This window comes from Octopus bimaculoides, chromosome 25, assembly GCF_046866305.1.
Source record: "Octopus bimaculoides isolate indiv1 chromosome 25, ASM4686630v1, whole genome shotgun sequence".
Lineage (NCBI taxonomy): Eukaryota > Metazoa > Mollusca > Cephalopoda > Octopoda > Octopodidae > Octopus > Octopus bimaculoides.
In genome coordinates, this window is record NC_142952.1 from 19,383 (window position 1) to 45,285 (window position 25,903).

The window sequence follows — 25,903 nt, forward strand, 5'->3', positions numbered from 1 at the left end:
TTATGCACCACTCTTCATTCTTTACCACATAATAATTGCTTAAATGAAAATCCACCTACAGATGATACACAAGATAGAAGCCCATCCCCCTCCACTAACAATTAAAAACCGCATTATACACATATAGAATGAAAAACTTAAAGCCAGAAAGGTTACTTTCTGGAACATGATCAAAAACAAGCACAAGGCAGAAATTTATGAACACTGGTTAAATTCTGCCTCATAAATTCCAAATTAAACGTATTCCAAACGAACAGGACCAACAAAGACAATTATGGGAGAAACTAACACTTGGAAAACATGAAGACAGAAATAGAACTGCTTAAGCTTAGAGCGCTGAGCAATGAAGAAAAATTGAAGAACATGGATGAGGAAATCTACAACGAATTAAAGAAACATTGAGATGGTCAACGCTTGGAAAGTGTCTTTAAACTGTGGCAAACAACTTGTGAAGCTGAAGAAACAAACTCGCTACAAGGCTGGCAAAGACAAAGCAATTTGTTTATTAACTACGAAACACAGTTCATCGTAGAATAGGCATCGGATAAGCCCTTGCTGAAGGAAAATAAACCAAAAACATACACAGAAATGAACCCAAGCTTATCGAAAACAAACCGGGAGACAGTCAAGGGGAGGCAACTCCACCGACATTACATTCCCAAATAACTTAAACAACAATCAGAAAATCTGGACGGAATCTTCATGGCATTCAAGTAATAGTGTGGAGCTGCTAGAAAAGCTCCTTAATGTATCGTTCTACAAAACACATAGAATATATAGGAGAAGAGAAAACAACAAGGAGTGTATATTTATTTCTCATTCTATAGAATAATATAAATTATTTACATGCTTTTAAGTTAGAAAATAATTTGTCAAGATATTGGAATTTTGTTATTGTTAAATAAAATTTCATCAAACTGTTTCTGTCATTTATGACTTTGTGTGTGTGTGTGTGTGTGTGTGTAGAAAGGTTTATGTTCTTTGTTTTTTTTTTGTTTTTGGCACGTAATTCATTGTTTTTTGTTTTCTATATTAATTTTCTGCTTTTCTCTCTCTCTCTCTCTCTCCATTTTCCAGACATATCATTCAAGACACTGAGGAAAAGCCACAAGTGGGGAAGCAAGTTTCAAACAGGCAAGGGGCAGGTCTAGCCCCTCGCAAGTTGAATAAAAATATGGCCAAACAGCTTCTTGAGATCGCGGAACAACTACGACTGATGCAGCAGGCGATAGATGAGCCATCAAAGGACTCTAAATAGTTATTGTGATAAGGAGAGGGGGTCGTGGTGGGAATGGGGTGACAGTGATGGTGGAGCAGGGGGGGGGGTTCGGAGGAGAGAGAATTTGCCACTCACACTCTTTTCATTGCTCACCACAAACTTCACAATCAAACCTCTTGTGCCTATACTTGTGTGTGCGTGTGTGTGTGTGTCCATATATATGTATATATATATACATATATATATATATATATATATATATATATATATATATATATATATATATATATATATACACACATACATCTACACACACATTCATACATCTACACACACACATACATCTACACACACATTCATACACATATATATATAAATACTTATATATATATATATATATTATATATATATATATATATATATATATATATATATATATATATATAACGTGAGAGAGTTAGGGGTTGGGGGTTCAACCCACTAAGGGATAGTATCTATCCAGTATACTGCTGGGAGGGTACCCAATTATTGCTACTCTAGTGCTATACTAGAGTAGCAATAATACTAGAGTAGCAATACTAGTAGCAATAACTTATATATATATATATATATATATATATATATATATATATATATAAGTTTTAACAAAGAGAATGGGTTGAGCAACACATCTTTTGGCATAATGCTACAATTGTTTCATTTTTTTACCAGAAAATCATTGCTGAAATATTACTATATATAATATATGAAATAATAGATTGAATCAGTATTAATCCAGTAATATTGACAAATGGCAAGTCTTCTCTGTCCATTCTCTTTGTTAATATTTATATTTATATAAACCTTATTGGTACTTTATGGATTACAGATGCATGTTGAGCGATACGATCAATATTCCCTGTAAAATGTTATCTGATAGCCAATACCTGCAGACAGGCTTTATAAAGCAAACTACAAAGTCAATACCCCAATTGAATTTATATATTTTCATGTGTGTGTGTGTATATATATATATATACATATATATATATATATATATATACATATATATATATATATATACATATATATATATATACATATATATATATATATACATGTGTGTGTGAGTGTATATATATATATAGATAGATATAGATATATATGATGATATATATATATATATATATATACATACACACACACTTACCTGTATGTGTACATATACATTCGCATGTATATTTGAACAAAATCAGAAACTCTTAGGTTGCTGCACCTCTTATGTGTCCATAGCTTGCACCGGGTACATCTTATAGAGTTACTACCTACTCCTTTTCTACATACTGAGCAGGGCCATCTACCTGAAGGGGTTTGTGTTTTATCTACCTTCCTACTTATTAGGATTTTGGTTTTAGCTAGGTTGACTCTAAGGCCCTTCAATTCTAGACCTTGCTTCCACACCTGAAACTTCTCCTCTAGTTCTGATAGTGACTCCGCAATTAGGGCAAGGTCATCAGCATAGAGGAGCTCCCAGGGGCAACCTGTCTTGAACTCCTCTGCGATTGCCTGGAGGACTATGGTAAATAATAGGGGGCTGAGGACGGAACCTTGGTGGACCCCTACCTCTACCCGGAATTCATTGCTGTACTCATTTCCAACCCTCACCTTACTGGCAGCATCTCTGTACATGGCTCGCACAGCTCTCACTAACCATTCTTCTATCCCAAGTTTCCTCATTGACCACCAGATAAGGGATCGGGGGACCCTGTCAAAGGCTTTCTCCATGTCAACGAAAGCCAGGTACAGAGGTTTATCCTTAGCTAGGTATTTCTCTTGCAACTGTCTCACTAGAAATAAGGCATCAGTAGTGCTTTTACCTGGCACGAACCCAAACTGCATCTCATCTAAATTGATTCGCTCCCTAATTAGTTGGGCTATGACCCTCTCCGTAACTTTCATAACCTGATCTAACAGCTTGATGCCTCTGTAATTATTTGTATCTAAAGCGTCCCCTTTACCTTTGTAGCAGTTGACTATGATGCTGCTACACCAGTCATAGGGTATGACTCCTTCGTGTATCACCTGGTTCGTAATACGGGTGACTAGGCTATAGCCAACACTGCCAGATATTTTGAGCATCTCTGCAGTGATTCCTGATGGGCCGGGGGCTTTCCCAGTCTTCATACTCTTAATTGCTTTATCTACCCTGGTACTATCAACTCGGATAGCTGGTCCCTCTATTGGGTCGACATAAGGCAGGCTCTCTTTCTCCCATTCATTCTCTTTATTAAGCAATCTATCGTAGTGGCATCTCCAGACCTCTTTCTTTGCATCCTCATTTAATGCAAGCGTACCATCATCCATGCGAACACATTTCTCTCCTACAACATCACTATTCTCTCTCCTACACTGTCTTGCAACACGAAATACCTCGAGTCTTTGGTCCTCACGGCGCAGAACATTGGCAAATCTTTCCTTATCTGCTTCCCCTCTGGCTAAATAAACCTGTCGCCTAGCCTCCCTTCTGGCACATTGGTACAATTCCCTGCTACCACCGTTCTTCCAGTCCTTCCAAGCTTGTTTCTTTTGTCTAATAGCCCTGTCTACCTCCTTTCTCCACCACCACGTTACTCTGGGTTGGGAGGGGACCTTACACCACCCACAAATCTGGTCGGTGGCTTTCAACAGGTTGTCCCGCAGAAATCTCCAATTGTCTTCCACGTTGTATGATGCTATATCCCCTTCTATTTCGTTAAATGCTTCAAGTAACTTGTCTCTAAGTCTCTGTCCGTTTGCAGGGTCTTTAAGCTTCCACACCCTTCTTCTCCAAGCCTGTCTAATTCTGGGCACCCATTTTGCCTTAATCCCAAAGTCGCTAACTACTAATCTATGTTGTGGGGTACATTCTTCGCCAGGGTAGGTTTTGGCATTTATAAGCCGCCCTCTTTCCCTATTTCTGGCGAGGATGTAGTCGATTTGGCTAGAGTGTCTGCCGGAGCGGTAGGTGACTAGGTGACTGGCAGGTTTCCTGAAGTTGGTATTGCAGACCATAAGATTGGTTGCATCACAGAACTCCAGCAGTCTGGTTCCCTCCTCGTTGCGGGAACCGAAGCCATAGCCTCCATGTATGCCATGGAAGCCCCCAGCACGACGTCCGACATGACCGTTGAAGTCTCCAGCCACAAAGAGAAGGTCCCTGTCACTCGTCGACAGGGTAGTTTGCAAGAGGGTGTCATAGAATTGGTCTTTCAGACCATCTGGTAGCCCAGGTTGAGGTGCATAGGCTGAGATGACAGTAGCTAATCTATGATGAAGCACTAGTCTGATCTTAAGTACTCTGTCACTTACTCTAACGACCTCGATTACCTTATCCACCCATTTCTCCGCTAGAAGTATTCCTACGCCCCCGACCCCGTCAGTGTTCCCTGCCCAGAAAATCTTGTACCTGTGTTCTTTGCCTGTGAGGAACCTTGCAGAACCTCCTCTCCATCTTACTTCCTGGATGCAGCACATATCTACGCATCTCCGTTCAAGCATCTCAACAATTTCACCAGATCTACCTTTCAGCGTACCGACGTTGAGAGTGCCAATCCTAACAGTATGGGTGTTGGGGGTGTGGGCCTGTAGCCTGGGAAGGGGAAAAGCAGTGTCGTGTACCTGAAAAGAAAACTTGCAATTGGAAGAATTCATAAGCAAAACAGTACCTACAACCTGCAAACATTTCTCAACCTTAATGCGCTACCCAAAGGTAGGGGAGAGGATGGCCAAGGCCACTAGATGGGTTCCGGGAGACAGCCGAGGTTGACAGGATGACAGAGGAATGAACTTCCGGCGGAGGGGGCGGGATGACAGAGGAATGAACTTCCGGTGGAGGGGGTGGGATGACAGAGGAATGAACTTCCGGTGGAGGGGGTGGGATGACAGAGGAATGAACTTCCGGTGGAGGGTGTGGGAGGGCGGGTTACCGCCAGCGAGTAGATAGGTCTCTTAATTGTAGATTTTAAATATTTGAGAGACAACAATGCATAAATCGTAATTTTTTTAAAAGAGCAATGAATTCTGGGTGATTAGAATATAACGTAGCATGAATTTAGGAAGCTTAGAAAATGAATAAGCATGAATTTAAGACAACAACTGAATTCAATTGAATTTCATGGAGAGGAACAAGATAAATAATAGGGGGCAAAAACTAAAGCGCAAGGTATTATGAGATGTTTGAGGCCGTAAATAAATAAAAAATCTCTATCTTATCTGCATCTTGGGTATTTCGTCGTAGTATGTCAGCGAGATAATTTAGAATGGGTTTCTCATTTATATATAGCCAGAACCTGAAGACCTTAAGGAAAACTACGAAGGAGAGAGAGGATGGAGGGGTAGACAGAGGCATGGCGGGAGAAAAGATCATCATCATCATCATCATATATATATAAAGAGAGAGAGAGAGAGAGGGGGGGGACCAGTCAAGCAGCACATCACGCTGTAATTCTTGGGCTGAGAATATATATATATATATATATACATACATATATATACATATATATATACATACACACACACCCACTTACCTGTATGTGTACATATACATTCGCATGTATATTTGAACGAAATCAGAAACTATTAGGTTTTGGTACAGTGACTATTATTGTTATTATTATTAACGTTGTTGTTGTCACAAATATTGTTAGAACCGGTGTAATGAAAATGCCATTGTTTTCCGTGTTTCTGCCCCCAGGATTCCTTTCTCATCAAGGCAACTGCTTCCTGTGTCATTGCCCCTCCTCTTCTCCATCTCTTCCACCTTCTCTCTCCCTCTCTCTCTCCTCTCACCACAATGTTTTCAAATATTTCTTCCCCCCACCACTCACACAATCAATCGTATTTATATACACACATGCACATGGCTGAGTGGTAAGACGTTTGCTTCCCAACCACATAGTTCCAGGTTCAGTCCCAATACATGGCACTTTGGTCAAATGTCTTCTACTGTAGCCTTAGACCAACCAGATCTTTGTAAGCGGATTTGGTAGGCAAAAACTGAAAGACGCCCATCATGTATGTATATATATATGTATATATGTATATATATTTCGTTTTGGGATTTGGTTTGCAAGATTTCTTTATGTGATTTCATGTGTTGAAGCATATTCTTTTGTGTCTGGGGAGAGTCATTTTCTTATTGTGCCTTAAAATTTAACACACTCACCGGTAACATTTCCACTTATTTCTCAAGAGAGTCAAGACTATTGAAAAGGTCGCAAGACACAACGAAAATTTTAGGAAAATAAAAATAAGAAATAAGTGGAAATTTAACCGGTGAGTGTGTTAAATTTTAAGGCACAATAAGAAAATGACTCTCACCAGACACAACAGAATATTGTTGTTTGTTGTTTATAGTTTCAGCTTAGAGCTGCGGCCATGCTGATGCACCGCCGTGTTACTACACTGTTATTACAGGGAGCTTCCTACAATATGTGGCACATGGTGAAGAATGGAGTTTGATTTAGCAACCCTCATTTGCACCTCTTGCCGTGAAGTAGGTTCATCTGGGACTCTCGACAGGAAGAGGTCCAGCATTGCTGGGATCTTTGGCACTATGCAGTGTTGTCCCGTTCTGGCATTGGTGTAGCTTTCAATGCCAAAATTTGGCACAATTCCTTCCAGGATCTTCCGGATGTATATTACTGCATACCTCTCCCGCCTTCTCTCAGGGAGTAGAGTCTTAGCGGTTTCAGCCTTTCCGAGTAGCCAAGCAGTTGCAAAGAGACAATCTTCTTTGTGAATCTTCTCTGGATTGCTTCAAGGTCTGCTGTTAATTTCACACTGCTGGGTGACCACAGCTGTGAGCAGTAGTCCAGGCGGCTGAGGACGAATGTCCTCCAGAGGATCATCATGGTTTCCTTATCTCTGGTTCTGAATGTTCTCAGGATCCATCCAGCCAATCGTCTGCACTTTGTTGCCATCCTGGTAATGTGCACGTGGAAAGAGGTATCATCACTCATGTCGATACCCAGGTCTCTCACTGATTTAGGCTCAGGGATTGAAATTCCCTGTGGACCAGTGTACTCTGTAAGTTTCATATTCAGTTTTGGACGTTGGTAGCGCAGGGCTTGGAATTTTTCAGCATTAAACAGCATATTATTATCCTCAGCCCATCTGTAAACTGAGTCCAACTCCTGCTGCAGATGTGCAACATCGCTGGAGTTCTGTATTTTATGCGAGACTTTCGTATTGTCTGCGTAGCTTGCAAGAGTGGCTATCTGGGCACTTGAAGGCATATCTGAGAGAGCGACTATAAAAAGCAATGGTCCTAAGACAGAGCCCTGTTTATATATATATATATATATATATATATATACACACACACACTCACATATATATGTTTGAGTGTGTGCATGTGTGTGTGTGTGTGTGTGTGTGTGTGTGTGTGTGTGTGTGTGTGTGTGTGTGCATGCATACTTGTGATTGTGATTCTCCTCCAAAAATGCTTGGCAACCAGAGTTGGTTTGTTTGTGTCCCCATAAGTTAGCAGCTCAAAAAATGCAAGCTCTTGGAGTCAACTCGTTGGACTAAACCCTTCGAGGTGGTGCTCCAGCATGGCCGCAGCCAAATGGGTAAGAGAAAGAGAAAGGGAAAGAGAAGCGTGTAATAAATGTTTGCTTTCCTGTCAAGTTAGAGTAAGAACAATTCAACAAGAAAATGAAGAATGACTCAATATCGTATGTAGAGTAGGCTGACAGGGACTTCGAAGTCCTGGCCCATTAGATAGTCTGATGGAGGGCATTAGGCTGATACTTCAAAGTCCAGGTCACCCTTCTTGTTGTAAAAGTATAATATATAAAGATATATATATATATATATATATATATATATAGGTGCAGCAGTGGCTGTGTGGTAAGTAGCTTACCTACCAACCGCATGGTTCCGTGTTCAGTCCCACTGCATGGCACCTTGGGCAAGTGTCTTCTACTATAGCCTCGGGCTCACCAAAGTCTTGTGAGTGGATTTGGTAGACGGAAACTGAAAGAAGCCTGTCGTATACATGTATATATATATATATATAGGTATGTGTGTTTGTGTGTCTGTGTTTGTTCCCCCACCATCGCTTGACAACCGGATGAGAGTTTTATAGGAGTTGCTTGTTGCCAGGTATTCCAATGGGCCGTGACGTCTATAAAGCAAAGCAAGGGTTACAGGCAAAAAATGATCAACGAATAAAATTGTAATTGCTAGTGGAAGGAGGATTCTCAAATTCGCGAACATTACGGTAGAGAAAGCACTAACAGACAATAGACACAGTTCTGCTTCCTATTGTCACAGGAGTGGCTGTGTGGTAAGTAGCTTGCTTACGAACCACATGGTTCCGGGGGTTCAGTCTCGCTGTGTGGCACCTTGGGCAGGTGTCTTCTAATATAGCCGTTTATTCTGTCCCCCCACCCCCATTCCACAACACTTTCACCGAAAATTTTTGTATATTCAGAATCTCCATAATAAATAAAATTTGCATAGAAAATTTCATTAAAAAATATTCCTACACTCCTACACTTATATATATATATATTAAATGGGCTTCTTTCAGTTTCCATCTACCAAATCCACTCACAAGGCTTCGGTTGGCCTGAGGCTATAGTAGAAGACACTTGCCTAAGGTGCCACGCAGTGGGACTAAACACGGAACCTTGTGGTTCGTAAGCAAGCTACTTAACACACAGCCACTCCTACACTTATATATATATAAGATGGGCTTCTTTCAGTTTCCGTCTATCAAATCCACTTACAAGCCTTTGGTCGGCCCCGAGGATATAGTAGAAGACACTTGCCCAAGGTGCCACACAGTGGAACTCAACCCCCGGAACCATACGCTTCGTAGGCAAGCTACTTAACACACAGCCATTCCTACACCTATATATATATATATATATATATATATAAGACGCGCTTCTTTCAGTTTCCGCCTACCAAATCCACTCACAAGGCTTTGGTCGGCCCCGAGGCTATAGTAGAAGACACTTGCCCAAGGTGCCACACAGTGGGACTGAACCCGGAACCATGTGGTTCGTAAGCAAGCTACTTAACACACAGCCACTCCTACACCTATATATATATATATATATAAGGTTGACTTCTTTCAGTTTCTGTCTACCAAAAATCCTCTCACATGGCTTTGGTTGGCCCGAGGCTATAGTAGAAGACACTTGCCCTACAAATATCGTCCCGATCCAGGCACACGAGCGATTATCACATTTTGTTGGTGGACAGCCATGCACTTAATGTGAGTGAGGACTATACGCTCATCGCTGGAGGCCAACGCACCGAACATCCATGTGGCATCTATTCTGAGGGTCTCGTTGCAGCATTCGCGAAGCTCAAAGACAACGCCGTTACACCTATGTCCAATGGTTTGTTTCTAGTATGAATATCTCAATTGTAAATAAGCCCACTCTTCGCTAGACCCAGCTGCGAGAAGACGGGGTGGCGGACCTTCTCGGATGAGACTTTTATAGGAGTTGCCTGTTGCCAGGTATTCCAATGGGCCGTGACGTCTACAAAGCAAAGCAAGGGTTACAGGCAAAAAATGATCAACGAATAAAATTGTAATTGCTAGTGGAAGGAGGATTCTCAAATTCGCGAACATTACGGTAGAGAAAGCACTAACAGACAATAGACACAGTTCTGCTTCCTATTGTCACAGGAGTGGCTGTGTGGTAAGTAGCTTGCTTACGAACCACATGGTTCCGGGGGTTCAGTCTCGCTGTGTGGCACCTTGGGCAGGTGTCCTTTAATATAGCCGTTTATTCTGTCCCCCCACTCCCATTCCACAACACTTTCACCGAAATCTTTTGTATATTCAGAATCTCCATAATAAATAATATTTGCATTGAAAATTTCATTAAAAAATATTCATTTTTCTCAAAGTTATGACCTTCCAAAATCCTTAGGGTACAATTATGCCATTATCTCCATGGTTTTAAAGGGAGATAATACTTAAACGCTTGCTATTTTAAAGTCATATCAAGAGTTGTCCTTCTTGTCCTCTAAGGGAGGTAATTGGAAAAGACGTCTTGGAACTTTCGGAAAGTAAATTGTTATAGAATAAAAAATTATATTTTTGAATTCAAAACTATAATTCACATTCTAAGAGAGATAACTATAATGATTTACATTTATGAATGTTCCAAGACGTATTTTCCAATTTCGTTGAAAGTGCTTTGGAATAGTGGTGGGGGCATAGTATAGACGGCAATAGTAGAAGACACTTGCACAAGGTGCCACACAGTGGGACTGAACCCCCGGAACCATATGCTTCGTAAGCAAGCTACTTAACACACAACCATTCATACACCCATATATATATAAGATGGGCTTCTTTCAGTTTCCGTCTACCAAATCTACATACAAGGCTTGGGTTGGCCTGAGGCTGTAGTAGAAGACACTTGCCTAAGGTGCCACGCAGTGGGACTAAACACGGAACCATATGGTTTGTAAGCAAGCGACTTAACACACATACACTGCTACACTTATATATATATATGAAGGGCTTCTTTCAGTTTCCATCTATCAAATCCACTTACAAGGCTTTGGTTGGCCCCGAGGCAATAGTAGAAAACACTTGCCCAAGGTACCACACAGTGGGACTGAACTCCCGGAACCATGTGGTTCGTAAGCAAGCTACTTAACACACAGCCACTCCTACACAAATATATAAATATATAAAAAATGGGCTTCTTTCAGTTTCCGTCTACCAAATCCACTCAAAAGGCTTTGGTCGGCCCCGAGGCTGTAGTAGAAGACACTTGCCCAAGGTGCCACGCAGTAGAACTGAACCACGGAACTATGTTGTTCGTAAGCACGCTACTTAACACACAGCTACTCCTACACCTATACATATATATTTGATGGGCTTCTTTCAGTTTCCGTCTATCTAATCCACTCACAAGGCTTTGGTTGGCCTGAGGCAATAGTAGAAGACACTTGCCCAAGGTGCCACACAGTGGGACTGAACTCCCGCAACCATGTGGTTCGTAAGCAAGCTACTTAACACACAGCCACTCCTACACAAATATATATATATAAAATGGGCTTCTTTCAGTTTCCGTCTATCAAATCTACTCACAAGTCTTCGGTTGGCATGAGGCTATAGTAGAAGACACTTGCCTAAGGTGCCACGCAGTGGGACTAAACACGGAACCTTGTGGTTCGTAAGCAAGCGACTTAACACACAGCCACTGCTACACTTATATATATATATGATGGGCTTCTTTCAGTTTCCGTCTATCAAATCCACTCACAAGGCTTAGGTTGGCCTGAGGCTGTAGTAGAAGACACTTGCCTAAGGTGCCACGCAGTGGGACTAAACACGGAACCTTGTGGTTCGTAAGCAAGCGACTTAACACACAGCCACTGCTACACTTATATATATATATGATGGGCTTCTTTCAGTTTCCGTCTATCAAATCCACTCACAAGGCTTTGGTCGGCCCCGAGGCTATAGTAGAAGACACTTGCCCAAGGTGCCAAACAGTGGGACTGAACTCCCGGAACCATGTGGTTCGTAAGCAAGCGACTTAACACACAGCCATTCTTACACTTATATATATATATATATATGATGGGCTTCTTTCAGTTTCCGTCTATCAAATCCACTCACTAGGCTTTGGTCGGCCCCGAGGCTGTAGTAGAAGACACTTGCCCAAGGTGCCACGCAGTGAAACTGAACCTCGGAACCATGTGGTTCGTAAGCAAGCTACTTAACAGACAGCCACTTCTACACCTATATATATATATTAGGTTGACTTCTTTCAGTTTCTGTCTACCAAATCCACTCACAAGGCTTTGTTTGGCCCCGAGGCTATAGTAGAAGACACTTGCCTGAGGTGCCACACAGTGGGACTGAACCCGGAACCATGTGGTTCGTAAGCAAGCTACTTAACAGACAGCCACTTCTACACCTATATATATATATTAGGTTGACTTCTTTCAGTTTCTGTCTACCAAATCCACTCACAAGGCTTTGTTTGGCCCCGAGGCTATAGTAGAAGACACTTGCCTGAGGTGCCACACAGTGGGACTGAACCCGGAACCATGTGGTTCGTAAGCAAGCTACTTAACACACAGCCACTCCTACATCTATATATATATATATATATATATATAAGGTTGACTTCTTTCAGTTTCCGTCTACCAAATCCACTCACATGGCTTTGGTTGGCCCAAGGCTATAGTAGAAGACACTTGCCCAAGGTGGCACTGATGGGCTTCTTTCAGTTTCCATCTACCAAATCCACTCACAAGGCTTTGGTCGGCCCCGAGGCTGTAGTAGAAGACAGTTGCTTAAGGTGCCATGCAGTGGAACTGAACCACGGAACTATGTTGTTCGTAAGCAAGCTACTTAACACACAGCTACTCCTACACCTATATATATATATATATGATGGGCTTCTTTCAGAATGTACTACTGGAATATCATACCGATGACGGAAATTGAATTTTATCATTCATAATCCAGGAACACGTCTATGATTAACTTTAAATGGTTAGTTTTCATTGTTTTTTCTTCTTGTTTTTGCCTTTGTGAGTTACAAGTAATGCTATCTGTTGGAGTTTCAGCTTTTTTAGCTGCTATTTCTGTACTTCGGTATATGGTGAAGCAAATGCTTGCTGATCCCTTAATTATGTTTATAAATATATATATATATATATATATATATATATATATATATATGTATGTGTGTGTATATGTTCGTGTGTCTGTGTTTGTCCCCCCAACATCGCTTGACAACCGATGCTGGTGGGTTTACTACGTCCCCGTAACTTAGCGGTTCGGCAAAAAGAGACTGATAGAATAAGTACTGGGCTTCCAAAGAATAAGTCCTGAGGTCGATTTGCTCGACTAAAGGCGGTGCTCCAGCATGGCCACAGTCAAATGACTGAAACAGGTAAAAGATATATATATATATATATATATATATGTAATCTTCCAGTTTCGAGGGGTTAAATAAATTACAAGGGAAATAACTGAACGTCTTACCAGTATTATCCGTACTACTTTGTTTATAAATAAATCACGTGATTTGATTGACGTTAACTGTTTCTATATAAATCACACACGTGATTGAATATCATAGTTTCTTATGAGAAATCGAAAATGCCTCGTGGAAGACCAGCTGCACAACATCTAACCTGAACCCTAACCCTAACCCTAAACTTTTATAAAAAGAAATTCCGTCGCATGCTGTTTTAGAGAAAAAGTAGTACGGATAATACTGGTAAGTCGTTCAGTTATTTCCCTTGTAATTTATTTAACCCCTCGAAACTGGAAGATTACCATATATATATATATATATCAGAGGGGAAGCAGATAAGAAAAAATTTTCCAATGTTGTGCACCGTGAGGACTCGAGGTATTTCATGTTGCAAGACAGTGTAGGAGAGAGAATAGTGATGTCGTAGGAGAGAAATGTGTTCGCATGGATGATGGTACGCTTGCACTAAATGAGGCTGCAAAGAAAGAGGTCTGGAGATGCCACTACGATAGATTGCTTAATAAAGAGAATGAATGGGAGAAAGAGAGCCTGCCGTATGTCGACCCAACAGAGGGACCAGCTATCCGAGTTGATAGTACCAGGGTAGATAAAGCAATTAAGAGTATGAAGACAGGGAAAGCCCCACGGCCCATCAAGAATCACTGCAGAGATGCTCAAAATATCTGGCAGTGTTGGATACAGCCTAGTCACCCGTATTACGAACCAGGTGATACACGAAGGAGTCATACCCAATGACTGGTGTAGCAGCATCATAGTCAACTGCTACAAAGGTAAAGGTGATGCTTTAGATACAAATAATTACAGAGGCATCAAGCTGTTAGATCAGGTTATGAAAGTTACGGAGAGGGTCATAGCCCAACTAATTAGGGAGCGAATCAATTTAGATGGGATGCAGTTTGGGTCCGTGCCAGGTAAAAGCACTACTGATGCCATATTTCTAGTGAGACAGCTGCAGGAGAAATACCTAGCCAAGGATAAACCTCTGTACCTGGCTTTCGTTGACATGGAGAAAGCTTTTGACAGGGTCCCCTGATCCCTTATCTGGTGGTCAATGAGGAAACTTGGGATAGAAGAATATTTAGTGAGAGCTGTGCGAGCCATGTACAGAGATGCTGCCAGTAAGGCGAGGGTTGGAAATGAGTACAGTAATGAATTCCGGGTAGAGGTAGGGGACCACCAAGATTCCGTCCTCAGCCCCCTCCTATTTTTCATAGTCCTCCAGGCAATCACAGAGGAATTCAAGACAGGTTGCCCCTGGGAGCTTCTCTATGCTGATGACCTTGCACTAATTGCGGAGTCACTTTCAGAACTAGAGGAGAAGTTTCAGGTGTGGAAGCAAAGACTAGAATCGAAGGGCCTTAGAGTCAACCTAGCTAAAACCAAAATCCTAATAAGTAGGAAGGTAGATAAAACACAAACCCCTTCAGGTAGATGGCCCTGCTCAGTATGTAGAAAAGGAGTAGGTAGTAACTCTATAAGATGTACCCGGTGCAAGCTATGGACACATAAGAGGTGCAGCAATATCAAAGGCAGGTTAACTAGGAAGTTAGTTTTTGTATGTGGCAGATGTTCAGGTGCAATAAACACTGTAAACAAACAGGAAACAACTTCTATCTCATTCCAGGGAGAAAAACTAGAGGTAGTCGATAGCTTCCGCTATCTGGGTGACCAAGTTAGTAGTGGGGGTGGGTGCGCTGAAAGTGTAGCTGCTAGAATAAGAATAGCCTGAGCAAAGTTTAGAGAGCTCTTACCTCTGCTGGCGACAAAGGGACTCTCACTCAGAGTAAAAGGCAGACTGTATGACGCATGCGTACGAACAGCCATGCTACATGGCAGTGAAACATGGGCTGTAACTGCTGAGGACATGCGTAAGCTCGCAAGGAATGAAGCCAGTATGCTCCGTTGGATGTGTAATATCAGTGTGCATACCCATCAGAGTGTAAATATCTTGAGAGAAAAGCTGAACATTAGAAGCATCAGTTGTGGTGTGCAAGAGAGACGATTGCGCTGATATGGACATGTGGTGAGAATGGATGAGGATAGCTGCGTGAAAAAGTGCCACACCCTAACAGTTGAGGGAACCCGTGGAAGAGGTAGGCCCAGGAAGACCTGGGCTGAGGTGGTAAGGCAAGACCTTCGAACATTGGGCCTCACCGAGGCGATGACTACTGACCGAGACCTTTGGAAATGTGCTGTGCGTGAGAAGACCCGGCAAGCCAAGTGAGATCGCTGCCAGTGCCCCTGGACTGGCTCTTGTGCGGGTGGCACATAAGATGCACCATTTTGAGCGTGACCGTTGCCAGTACCGCCTGACTGGCCTTCATAGGATTTTCGAGCGAGATCGTTGCCAGTGCCCCTGAACTGGCTCTTGTGCGGGTGGCACATAAAAGACACCATTTTGAGCAAGGCTGTTGCCACTACCGCCTGACTGGCCCTCGTGCGGGTGACACGTAAAAGCACCCACTACACTCTCTGAGTGGTTGACGTTAGGAAGGGCTTGCAGCTGTAGAAACTCTGCCAAATAAGATTGGAGCCTGGTGTTGCCATCCGGTTTCACCAGTCCTCAATCAAATCGTCCAACCCATGCTAGCATGGAAAGCGAACGTTAAACGATGATGATGATGATTATATATATATACGATGGGCTTCTTTCCGTTTCCGTCTACCAAATCCACTCACAAGGCTTTGGTGGGCCTGAGGCTATAGTAGAAGACACTTGCCCAAGGTGCCACGCAGTGGGAATGAACCCGGAACCATGTGGTTGGTAAGCAACCTAATGGGTTCATTTGTGGTTTGATTCTACAGTTGGATGTCCTTCTTGCTGCCAATCAGTATGTAAGGTGTATGTGTGTGTGTGTGTGTGTATATATATATATATATATATATATATATATATATATATATATATATATATATGTTGTTTAGTAGTAATCCACAGAGAGAGAGATAGAATGCTGTTGTAAGAGAAGAGAATTAGAGCTTAGTGTGAGTTGTAAGGTTGTGGGACGTTATCTCACACTTATTGACAGTAAACTTCATTTCTCTCTCTGTCCAAGGTTCTAGTTGGTCAGCCAGGAGGCTGCACCAGGCTCCAATCTGATCTGGCAAGGTTTCTACGGCTGGATGCCCTTTCTAACACGAATCACTATGAGAGTGTAGTGGGTGCTTTTTATATTCCACTGGCACAGGAGCCAGTCAGGCGGCATTGGCAATGACCACGCTAGAATGCTTTTTCCTTGCCACTGGCATGGAACCAGTCAGGCAACACTGGCATCAACCACACACGAGGGTTCTTTCTACCTGTGTGTGTGTGTGTGTGTGTGTGTGTGTGTGTGTATATATATATATATATATATATATATATATATATATATATATATATATATATATATATACATATATATATATATATATATATATATATACATATATATATATATATATATATATATATATATATATATATACATATATATATATATATATACATATATATATATATATATATATATATATATATATATATATATATATATATATATATATATATATATATATATATATATATATATATATATATATATATATATATATATATATATATAATGTAACAAAAGAAAAAAAAAATGATTCCTTAAATGGAGTGTAAAACATCCAGTTCACAGATACAGCAGTTGAATACCACAGACATAGGAGTATAAATTACAAATAATAAATTAAATAGAAAAATACAATTGACAATCTAACAATTTATTTACATTATAATTTTTGAAAAAGACAAAGTCGACAATTTATTTTGACTTATATACAATATTTGATTGATAAACAATACATATCTATGTACATAAGCCACTTGAGTACAATATTTCAAAAAGACACATGAAATTCTATGTTCAAGGAATGCTAAATCACAAAATATTGGTTCGAAATCCGTATGTTTAAGAGTATTTGCATTGAGAATTCAAATACATAAAAAAACAACAAAATTAAAACAATTATAGCGAAGATCAATATATATTATATAAATATGCCTCTACATATTCGAAAGAAAGAATTTCCAGTATATCAACTATTTATTTATTTGTGCTATCATCGTTTAACGTCCGCTTTCCATGCTAGCATGGGTTATTTATGATTACCATAAGAAAACAAATGTAAATTATGAATAATAATATATAATAACTCTTTTTCATTTACTTCTATCAGCACAAAGTCATTATTTCTCATAGGAAGTTTAAGAGGTGTCCAATGGGAAAGCATAGTTGTGTTTGAATTAGGGTATGACATGACATTTAAAAGTGATATTAGGTATGGTGTGGATTTAAAAATTTCTTTTTTTTTAAAAGAAGTTTTTTTGTGCAGACGTAAACGCTGTGAACAAAGAAGGCAACAATTGTCTGCACCTTGCTGTAAAGAAAGTGTTTCATTCTGAGGAGGAACACTTGACCATTTTAGTTAAGTATTGCATGAAGCTCAACATGCGAAATAGAGAAAGGCTCTCTGGTGTGGTGGTTGCTAGTTATCTAATCCACGAGAGTGGAAATTTTTACTTTAAAAGCAAGAGAATTAACTCCACTTAAAAATGCAAAGTTGAAAGAAAAATTAAAGCTATTATTCACAGCACAGGCACCATGTAGGTTGTGTGAAGTAAAGAAATACAACATGAAATTCTATCCCTGTGGTCATGTTGTGATTTGTGGGGAATGCTTTTCCAAAATTCCTCTGAAATGATGTCTAGGGTGCCAACTACTTATAAGAGTCCCACGTTGGCACCTACATCAGAAAGGAAACCATAGCAAGTTGAGACTCCAAAGATTGAAGAGAAGCAAGTTCAAACAGTGGCAGAAGCAGTTGAGACTCCAACGTGTGTGGAGGAGGTCCTGGCGTCCTCAGACAGTTGAATCTGCAAAGGTTGAGGACAAGACAGTACAGACTGATTCACAGCCATTGGAGGCTACATCCTACCAAGTCTGCAAAGTATGAGAACAAGGAAGTACAGACTGATTCACAGCCATTAGAGGTTGTATCCCAGTAAGTTGGTTCTCAAAACCTGGAAGAGAAGCATCTCCTGAAGGTGTCATAGCAGTTAGGAAGTAATTGGTAACAAGCTGGTATTTTCTTAGGAATTAAAACTATTGACCTGGAAATTATCAAGCACAACAATCCCTTCAGCATTGTAAGACAGAGCTACCAAATTCTGTGCAAATGGTTTCTAAGTTGTAATCCAAAAAAACAAACACACAAATCACTTAAAGAAACTGAGTGTTTCACTGCATTTGAATGTCTATCATTAGACAGAAGTGGGGTCTGTGTAAATGTTGCTACTCTTTAGTCTCAGGCGCAACTTCACTAAACAGAGACCCAGGATTAAATTCGTTCAGTCAGAAGGAATTCTTAAATGTAAAGAACCCAGAGCCACATGGCCCAATACGTTCTTCTTTAAGATGGCAAATGGTGAATTGAAGAAGGTTCACCAATTAAATCCATCAGACCTCTACCATATTGAGACGCCTTTAATACTTTGGCTCCCTTATTTGGGATTAACCTTTGAAGTATTCAAAAAACATTTATCACGTTTTACAACATTACCCCTCAGCAAACTGAGAGTCGATAGTAAAACAAACGAAGAAGATGGCACCCTACCAAAACTGTGACCCCTAAGGACCTGCCTTCAATGACCCCCCACCAACAACTACATCCCTTTATTGGCTTCATTTTTTACCAATGTTTCATCTTTCACTGCTCTAAATTTCTGCCTCAACTTAGCAAATTTTATCCAGCAATGTTTAAGGAAGATGATTCTGGCTGTTTCCACCTGATTGACTCAGGTCTTGTCTTTCGCTGCTGGGAAATACTTTCCTTACACCATCTTCTCATCATGATGCAAGCAGATCCCTTTTTTCCACTTGCTACGACAACCTTCACCTCATTTGCTTCACCATAGAGCAGGTAGGAAAAATTCCTGGCAAGGGTGGGGCACTGGTGAATTTAGACCAGTCTACAGCATTCGATAGGGTTGACCATCAGTATCTGGTGGGGGTCAGACTGGGCTCAACTTTCCATAGCTGGATCAATGCTATGTATAGCGACATCGAATCAGTCGTCCAGGTGAATGGTCTCTTCTCAAAGCCATTCGCAATCAAGCATTAAATTCGCCAGGGCTGCCCCTGTTGCTGCTTCTGTATGTATTGGCCCTTGAGCCACTGCTGCGGAGGTTGGGGACTGCGGGGTGAGGGTGGGGGCGCTTATGGTAAGGGAGCAACAGCATATGTGGATGATGTCACCGTTCTCGTGTCTGATGAAGGGTAGCGACCTCGTGAAGAAGACCCCATTAAAAGAAATATGAAGCAGTGGCAGGGTCCAAAGTTAACCAGCCTAAATCAGTCGGCTTGCCACTTGGCACCTGCAGGGGCAGGTCAATGCCTCCCAACAGCATTGTTTGACGAAAGGCCCACTTAAACTGCTCAGGGTCTGCTTTGGAAACAGGTAAATCACATTCTTCTGCATTGCAATTTCAGTTGATTCCAATACATTTGCCGTGACATATCCACTGGTTTTACCAGACTCTTTTAGTGCCAGAGAAACAGAGTAACCCATGAATGTATGTCCTGGCCAAACAAAATGATTGCTAATACACGCTGCTGGCATGTTCCAAAGCCCCGTCGGTGGGAATTGTGCCACCGACGGAGGAAGTTGTAACCTCGAACAAATGGAGGAACAATATTTGGTTTTCTCCAGAAGGTGAGAGGAGGCGTTGGGAGAGCTCTTTTACAGGGCTTGTCAAGGGAGGAGACATAGCCTGAATGGACTCCTTCCCTGAGGATATATTGTGCTTCCGATCGTGGCACTGTTGGAGTGCTAAGTGGCGCTTTGGGTCGGAAGATTGTAAGAAGATGAGTGCCTCATACTGAAGGGGCATGTGGCCCATGAGAAGAGTTGTAAGAGGCAGGTGCTTCATTTTAAGGACATGGTGTCGTCTGCAGTAAGAGGCTTAGTACCTCATTGTAAGGAGCTTGAGTCCAATAAGAAACTGTGCTAAGAGGTTTATTGCCTCAAATATGTAAATTATAAAAGAACAATGTTTTAGAGAAGCAGAGTTCGGTGGGTGACTTCTGCCTTCTCCCATTAATATCATCGTGTTCATCATTCATCTCATCAATGTCTTTGTCCAGCCCGCAGCTACTCCATCTATGTACGGCTTTCATAGCCAATATAATGAAATAAAGTAGCTCATTTTCATTATCATTCATTTTTATCATAAGTTTTTTTTTTTCTAATTGTTATATGTCCCCACTGGCCCCCTTGTGGGTAATAAAGAAATCACTCCTCATTCGTTAAGTCCTTGTTATATAGGACCTTATAAAATATCTTCAAGAACAGAGAAGACAATCATATTAGATGCTGAAGGAAAACCAGAAACAGAAAATGTGGATAGAGTCAAGGAGGCTTTCGTCAAATCCATCCGGAATTCAAGAACATGAAAATATAATTGTAAAAAGAAACCAAAAACATGTGATCTCAATATTAAATTAAAACAATAGCATCGAGGCCATCATCCTGAAATGGACAGGCCACAAATGCAAGAATGAAAGAAACCAAGCTACTGCGTCAGATTTTATCTGGTGACCACTGTGTGGCCATCCATGCCACTGATACAAGGATCAGCTGAGGCAAAGCCTAAAACTGACCGACATCAATCCCAAAGCCTGGGACATTGAAGCTGAGGAAAGGCTGTGGTGGTACCAACTGCCCTACAGAAACAGATATTACATGAATTTCGTAGTGGACACCTGGGGATGTCGAGAATGAAAGCTTTGACAAGGAGTTATGCGTCTTGGCCGACACTGGACAAGGACATTGAAAATTTGGTAATAATCTTGTAGAGGTTGTGTTCCAGCAGCCAAGGCACCACAAATACCAATCATGGCCTGAGTCCATTGTCCATATAGACTACACTGGACCACTGAATGGTGCCTACTACATTGTTGATAACCTTACCATGTGGCCGGAAGTATGTAGGTGCAGTCAACCTACCGCGAAGGTAGCAAAGTTCCTGCATGAACTTTTTGCTCAATACTATGTTCCAGACACCACAGTATCAGACAATGGAACATAAATTACAGCATGAGTTCAAAAAATTGTATAAAATGCATGCAATCAAGCACATGTTTACTCCGCCCTACCACCCAGGGTCAAATGGGCAAGCAGAATGATTTGTAGATACTTTGAAGCAAGTGCTAGAGAGAAAAAAAAAATTAGGCAATGACGAAATGCTAAATAAATTCTAAATATCAGTTCAGGCAAGTCACCTGCAGATCTAATGTTCGATTGAAAAATTAAATTGATCTTTGAGAAATTGTTGCCAAAGGAAGAAAACGTACAGAGTAAACAAAAAATTTTTACAGAGACAAAGTCCATTTCAAAGTATACAAGAATGGTAAACAGAGGTGGCAGGACTAAAAGAATTGGTAACATGTAATTTACTTTAATTTTTGTAGGACTATTCCTTGTCACTTTTTTTTATAACAGTAACCAACAATATACTGCAGTCTCTACAAGCCCAAACATCACACAATATGGTAATTTATATAAATAGAATTATAGAAAAACAAAGTCTGAAGTTCTAAAATAACTAAAACATAAAATAAAATAAAAAATTTTAAATTTCAACACCTCACAGGATAAAGGTTGTTTGTTTGTGTGTGTGTGTGTGTGTGTGTAAGGAAAAGATATTTACTAACAGATAATTATGTTATCAAAACAATTTATCATTTACATACCTCTGAAATCTATGCAAAAATTCCAGCAATGCCCTTTTCATTCCTACTGGGATCGATACCATTTAAGTCTAATTTGAGGATCCACAGGGGTTTATGGGGGTGGGACTTGCATAATTGTACAAGATATTTGCAGAACACAAATTCATAAAAATTTGCAACACCGAAAAAGTTTTTTTAAATTATCAAACTTTACGTGATGTCATTCAACCCATAATTACTAACAGGCCATGCGCATATACGCAAGTTTTAAAAACATTTTGAAATTAGGGTGAATGATGGTGGTCTTGGTACTAGTGGAGGGGTGGGGGGAGACACCCCATACAAAGTCACCATCGTCAATTAACCCCCATGAGCAGCACTGCAAATCAATCTCCAATGCTTCTTCATGCCTGTCTACTCGTTCACTCTCACTCCTTGTACATAACCACACGTGTGTGTGTGTGTGTGTGTGTGTGTGTGTGTGTATATCTATATCTATATACATATATATATATATATATATATATATATATATACACACACACACATATATATGAGTTTTTTTTTTTCAGTTTCCATCCAGCAAATCCACTCTGAAAGTTTTGGTCAGCCCATGTGGTTGTGAAGCAAACTTCTTAACCACAGAGCCACTCATGCAGACAAGGACAAAATAGATACAGGACTCAAAAAATAACACAAATATCAAGAGACAAAATCGTCCTAAATCTCTAAAAATATTAGCAGCCATTGCAGGTCTCTGCAGTCAACTCGGAATTTCCTTTGAGAACAAGTGTGGACACACCGGCTATGGAGATGAGCACTCGTTTGAGTTTGGTCTGACCAACAGCACATTTCTCGGAGGCTCTCAAGAAGCTATGAATCTGCAAAGGAAATTCAGTGAAGTGGCTTAAAATATTACAAACCAACAAAAGAAAAAAAGAAAAGAAAAAGAAACTCTACACCATTTTGATACCAACATATCTGATCAAACTGATCTTTGTTCTACAATACTAACTTCCTATTTCACAGTGATTTAAAGTTTAACAGAAGTGTGTGTGGGGGGGGGGGGGGGTTAGAAGATTCATAAAATGTGAGACTTTTTTTTTTTTATATATATATCAGGTTTTTAAATAGAAACTTACCTTCTAACATTTCTGCTGTGTGGAAATGAAATAACAACAACAAAAAATAATAAAGCTTTGGATGTTTTTTCTTTTCTTTTTTTTTTTTAAACAAGTGAGTAAAATACCATATCAAAGCGTTTTCAATGTTAGTAAAGAAAGAGAAATCAATAAAACTTGACATTCAGAAAGAAAACGAATTGCAAATTGCAATAACATACTACCATACCTGAACGAGCTGGGAAATTTCATCGGAGACCTCCACTTGAGTTGCTTCTGGCCGAAACACTTTGTTTCATTTTCTTCTGGACATCTCAGTAACTGATGTTGACAAACTGTGTATTAGAAATATTGATCTTACTTAAGTTTCTGTGTAAAGGTAGTATGGGTGGTCTTTCAAAGGTTTTCTATAAGAAACATGGTGACTACAAATGGTAAAGGAAGGAGTAATAGAAACAGGACACATGGATTACTGTTAACCACTAATTCAGTCTCTGCAAATAGCCGGACTGGAAGCCAGTGGTTGTTGTTGAAACTAACAGCAAGTAAAGTAATCTCTTGAGGCTCTAGAGTTCTAGTCGTTGGAGACATCTACATAGCTAGAAACAGCTGCCAAATCACGCACAGATCATAGACACCTGTCTTCCACAGCGAGAAATAGCAGCCAAATCCCGCGCAGATTCTAGGCATCTGTCTTCCACAGCGAAAAATAGCAGCCAAATCCCGTGCAGATCATAGACACCTGTCTTCCACAGCGAGAAATAGCAGCCAAATCCCGCACAGATCATAGACACCTGTCTTCCACAGCGAGAAATAGCAGCCAAATCCCGCGCAGATCAAGAACATCTCTTGAGGCGCCAATAAGCGAAAGTCACCAGAATTAAAAACACTGAACCATTTCATTGTTTAGTACTTAGGCAATGCGTATGCGTACCTCTTCTGAAATAGTTAGTGAAGTCAAATTATCTCTCTTCTTTTATCAGCTGTTGTCGTGTCGTTTTCAGGTAGAAAGGGACAACAGGGTAACCACATAATTAGGAGATGAAAATGAGAGGGGTTAAGTGTTATCCCGGAAAAAGGGGTGGGAAAAAGTGAAGTTTAATGGGTCTGACTGAGTTAAGGGCACCTGTGAACTTGATAGGAAGAACGGGGATTCCTTCAATAAAATACAAATAATATATAAGTATATGCATAATAACAAAAAATGGAGCAAAAAAAAAAGAAAGGGTAGCTGGAATTATCACTTGTTTTTTCATAAGGGAGAACATAATAAAACATTAAGTAGCAAGACAAAAACGAAATTGTGGGGTAACTTACGAGCTAAGATGTTACATGGTCAGTCCTTACATATAAGTTTCGAAGCAAGTGAGGGCCATTTCACAAAAAAAGCACTCACCGAAGTTCGTTGTAAATAAACAAGTCCGCCATATCTATCAATGACATTCTACTTCGACAGTCTCACAAGACAACAATGAAACAAGGTACTCAGACGAACATATCCAACAGTCCATATAACACTGTTATATATTAGTATCCTTATGTTAGCGTTAATCAGTGTAAAACCGAAGTATAGGGTGTTAGCTGAGAAATAATAATAATAATAATAATAACAAAACACATGCTCATAAGAAGAAGGTCAGATCTATGGCTAAGCAGTTGGTGATGCGAGGTAGCCTTAGCTGTAAATACTGGGAAGGAAAAAATTAATCAACTATAGAAGGGGAATAGGCAAGTATATGCATATATATATGCATATATACATGTACATACCCTCATCTACCTGTATATATATATATATGCATATCTGGGTACAGGACGTTGCAAACAAAACAATATAACTGGACGACTTCGGGTATTTCTGTGTCAAGTGAGATTAAACGAACTGGGAGGAGGGGTAAGAATAAATTAAAGGGTTGGGTGTCTCGTCCTGTTTTGTTTTTGTGTATTTATGGATTGCGTAAAATCCGCAAAACATTCTTCGACTTTAAATTAGACAATATAATAATTACTGCCTTAACGCATTTTATGAAATTCATAAAAGCATTGTCTCTGTTGTATCAACTAAACTCGAACAGATGCACTGAAAATAGATGCATTTGATGCATAAAACTTCGATTGTTTTCTGCATTTTACATATACACCTGAAGCAGGTGAGAATAGATCTGTAAGGCATTTTTTTTCTTCTAGTTTAAAATGAGACATTGTTGGCATGATTTCGTTATATCTATAACGCATAGATACATAAAAACAGACACAGACCGAAGTCGTCGTTGAAAAATGATGAAAGAAATAAGACAAATGAAAAGATGATAGGAAGCTGAGGCAAGGGCGAGGTTTTGGTAGATTAAATGGACTCTGAAGAAGAGACTCTTGGAAATCTTCATTTAAAATGCCAGAATGTATTCTTGTTTTGTTTTTGTTTTTGTTTTTCAGTATAAGTTATATACGGATTATAAACACTCCTCTGATTCTCACAAAAGCGTGTGTGTTGTGGTATGAAGGGAAAATTAAGAAACAGGAGGGTTGACGTGAAAAAAAACAAGGAGAAATGAGCTTTTCTTCTTACCTGTCGACAATGTGGAGGGGAAGGTTTTCCTCTCTTCGTGGCAAACACGTTCGGTTTCCATGACATCCAGTTGCCATCTGACCTCTTCCGCTCAACATTACGCATGATCTGATCCTCACTTCCGTAACAGACACCTGACAGAACCGAAACATTCTCTCACTTACGCCTTAATTACAACTTCTGCTCAAATATTTCGTGTTTACATTTGCTGTCTCTGA

General features: G+C 40.2%; 1 long non-coding RNA gene across 2 annotated transcripts; it reads right to left on the reverse strand.

The window, feature by feature from the left end:
* Positions 1–228: 228 nt before the first annotated feature.
* On the reverse strand, positions 229–25,903 carry LOC149131036 (uncharacterized). 2 transcript variants are annotated; one of them, XR_016238455.1, is made up of 3 exons: positions 25,686–25,903; positions 23,349–23,454; positions 229–377 (listed from the first exon to the last, which is right to left on the reverse strand). It is a non-coding gene; the product is annotated as an uncharacterized LOC149131036 (long non-coding RNA). The 2 variants fall into 2 exon arrangements; XR_016238456.1 differs by lacking the exon at positions 229–377 and adding an exon at positions 20,270–22,879 and having other exon boundaries at positions 25,686–25,889.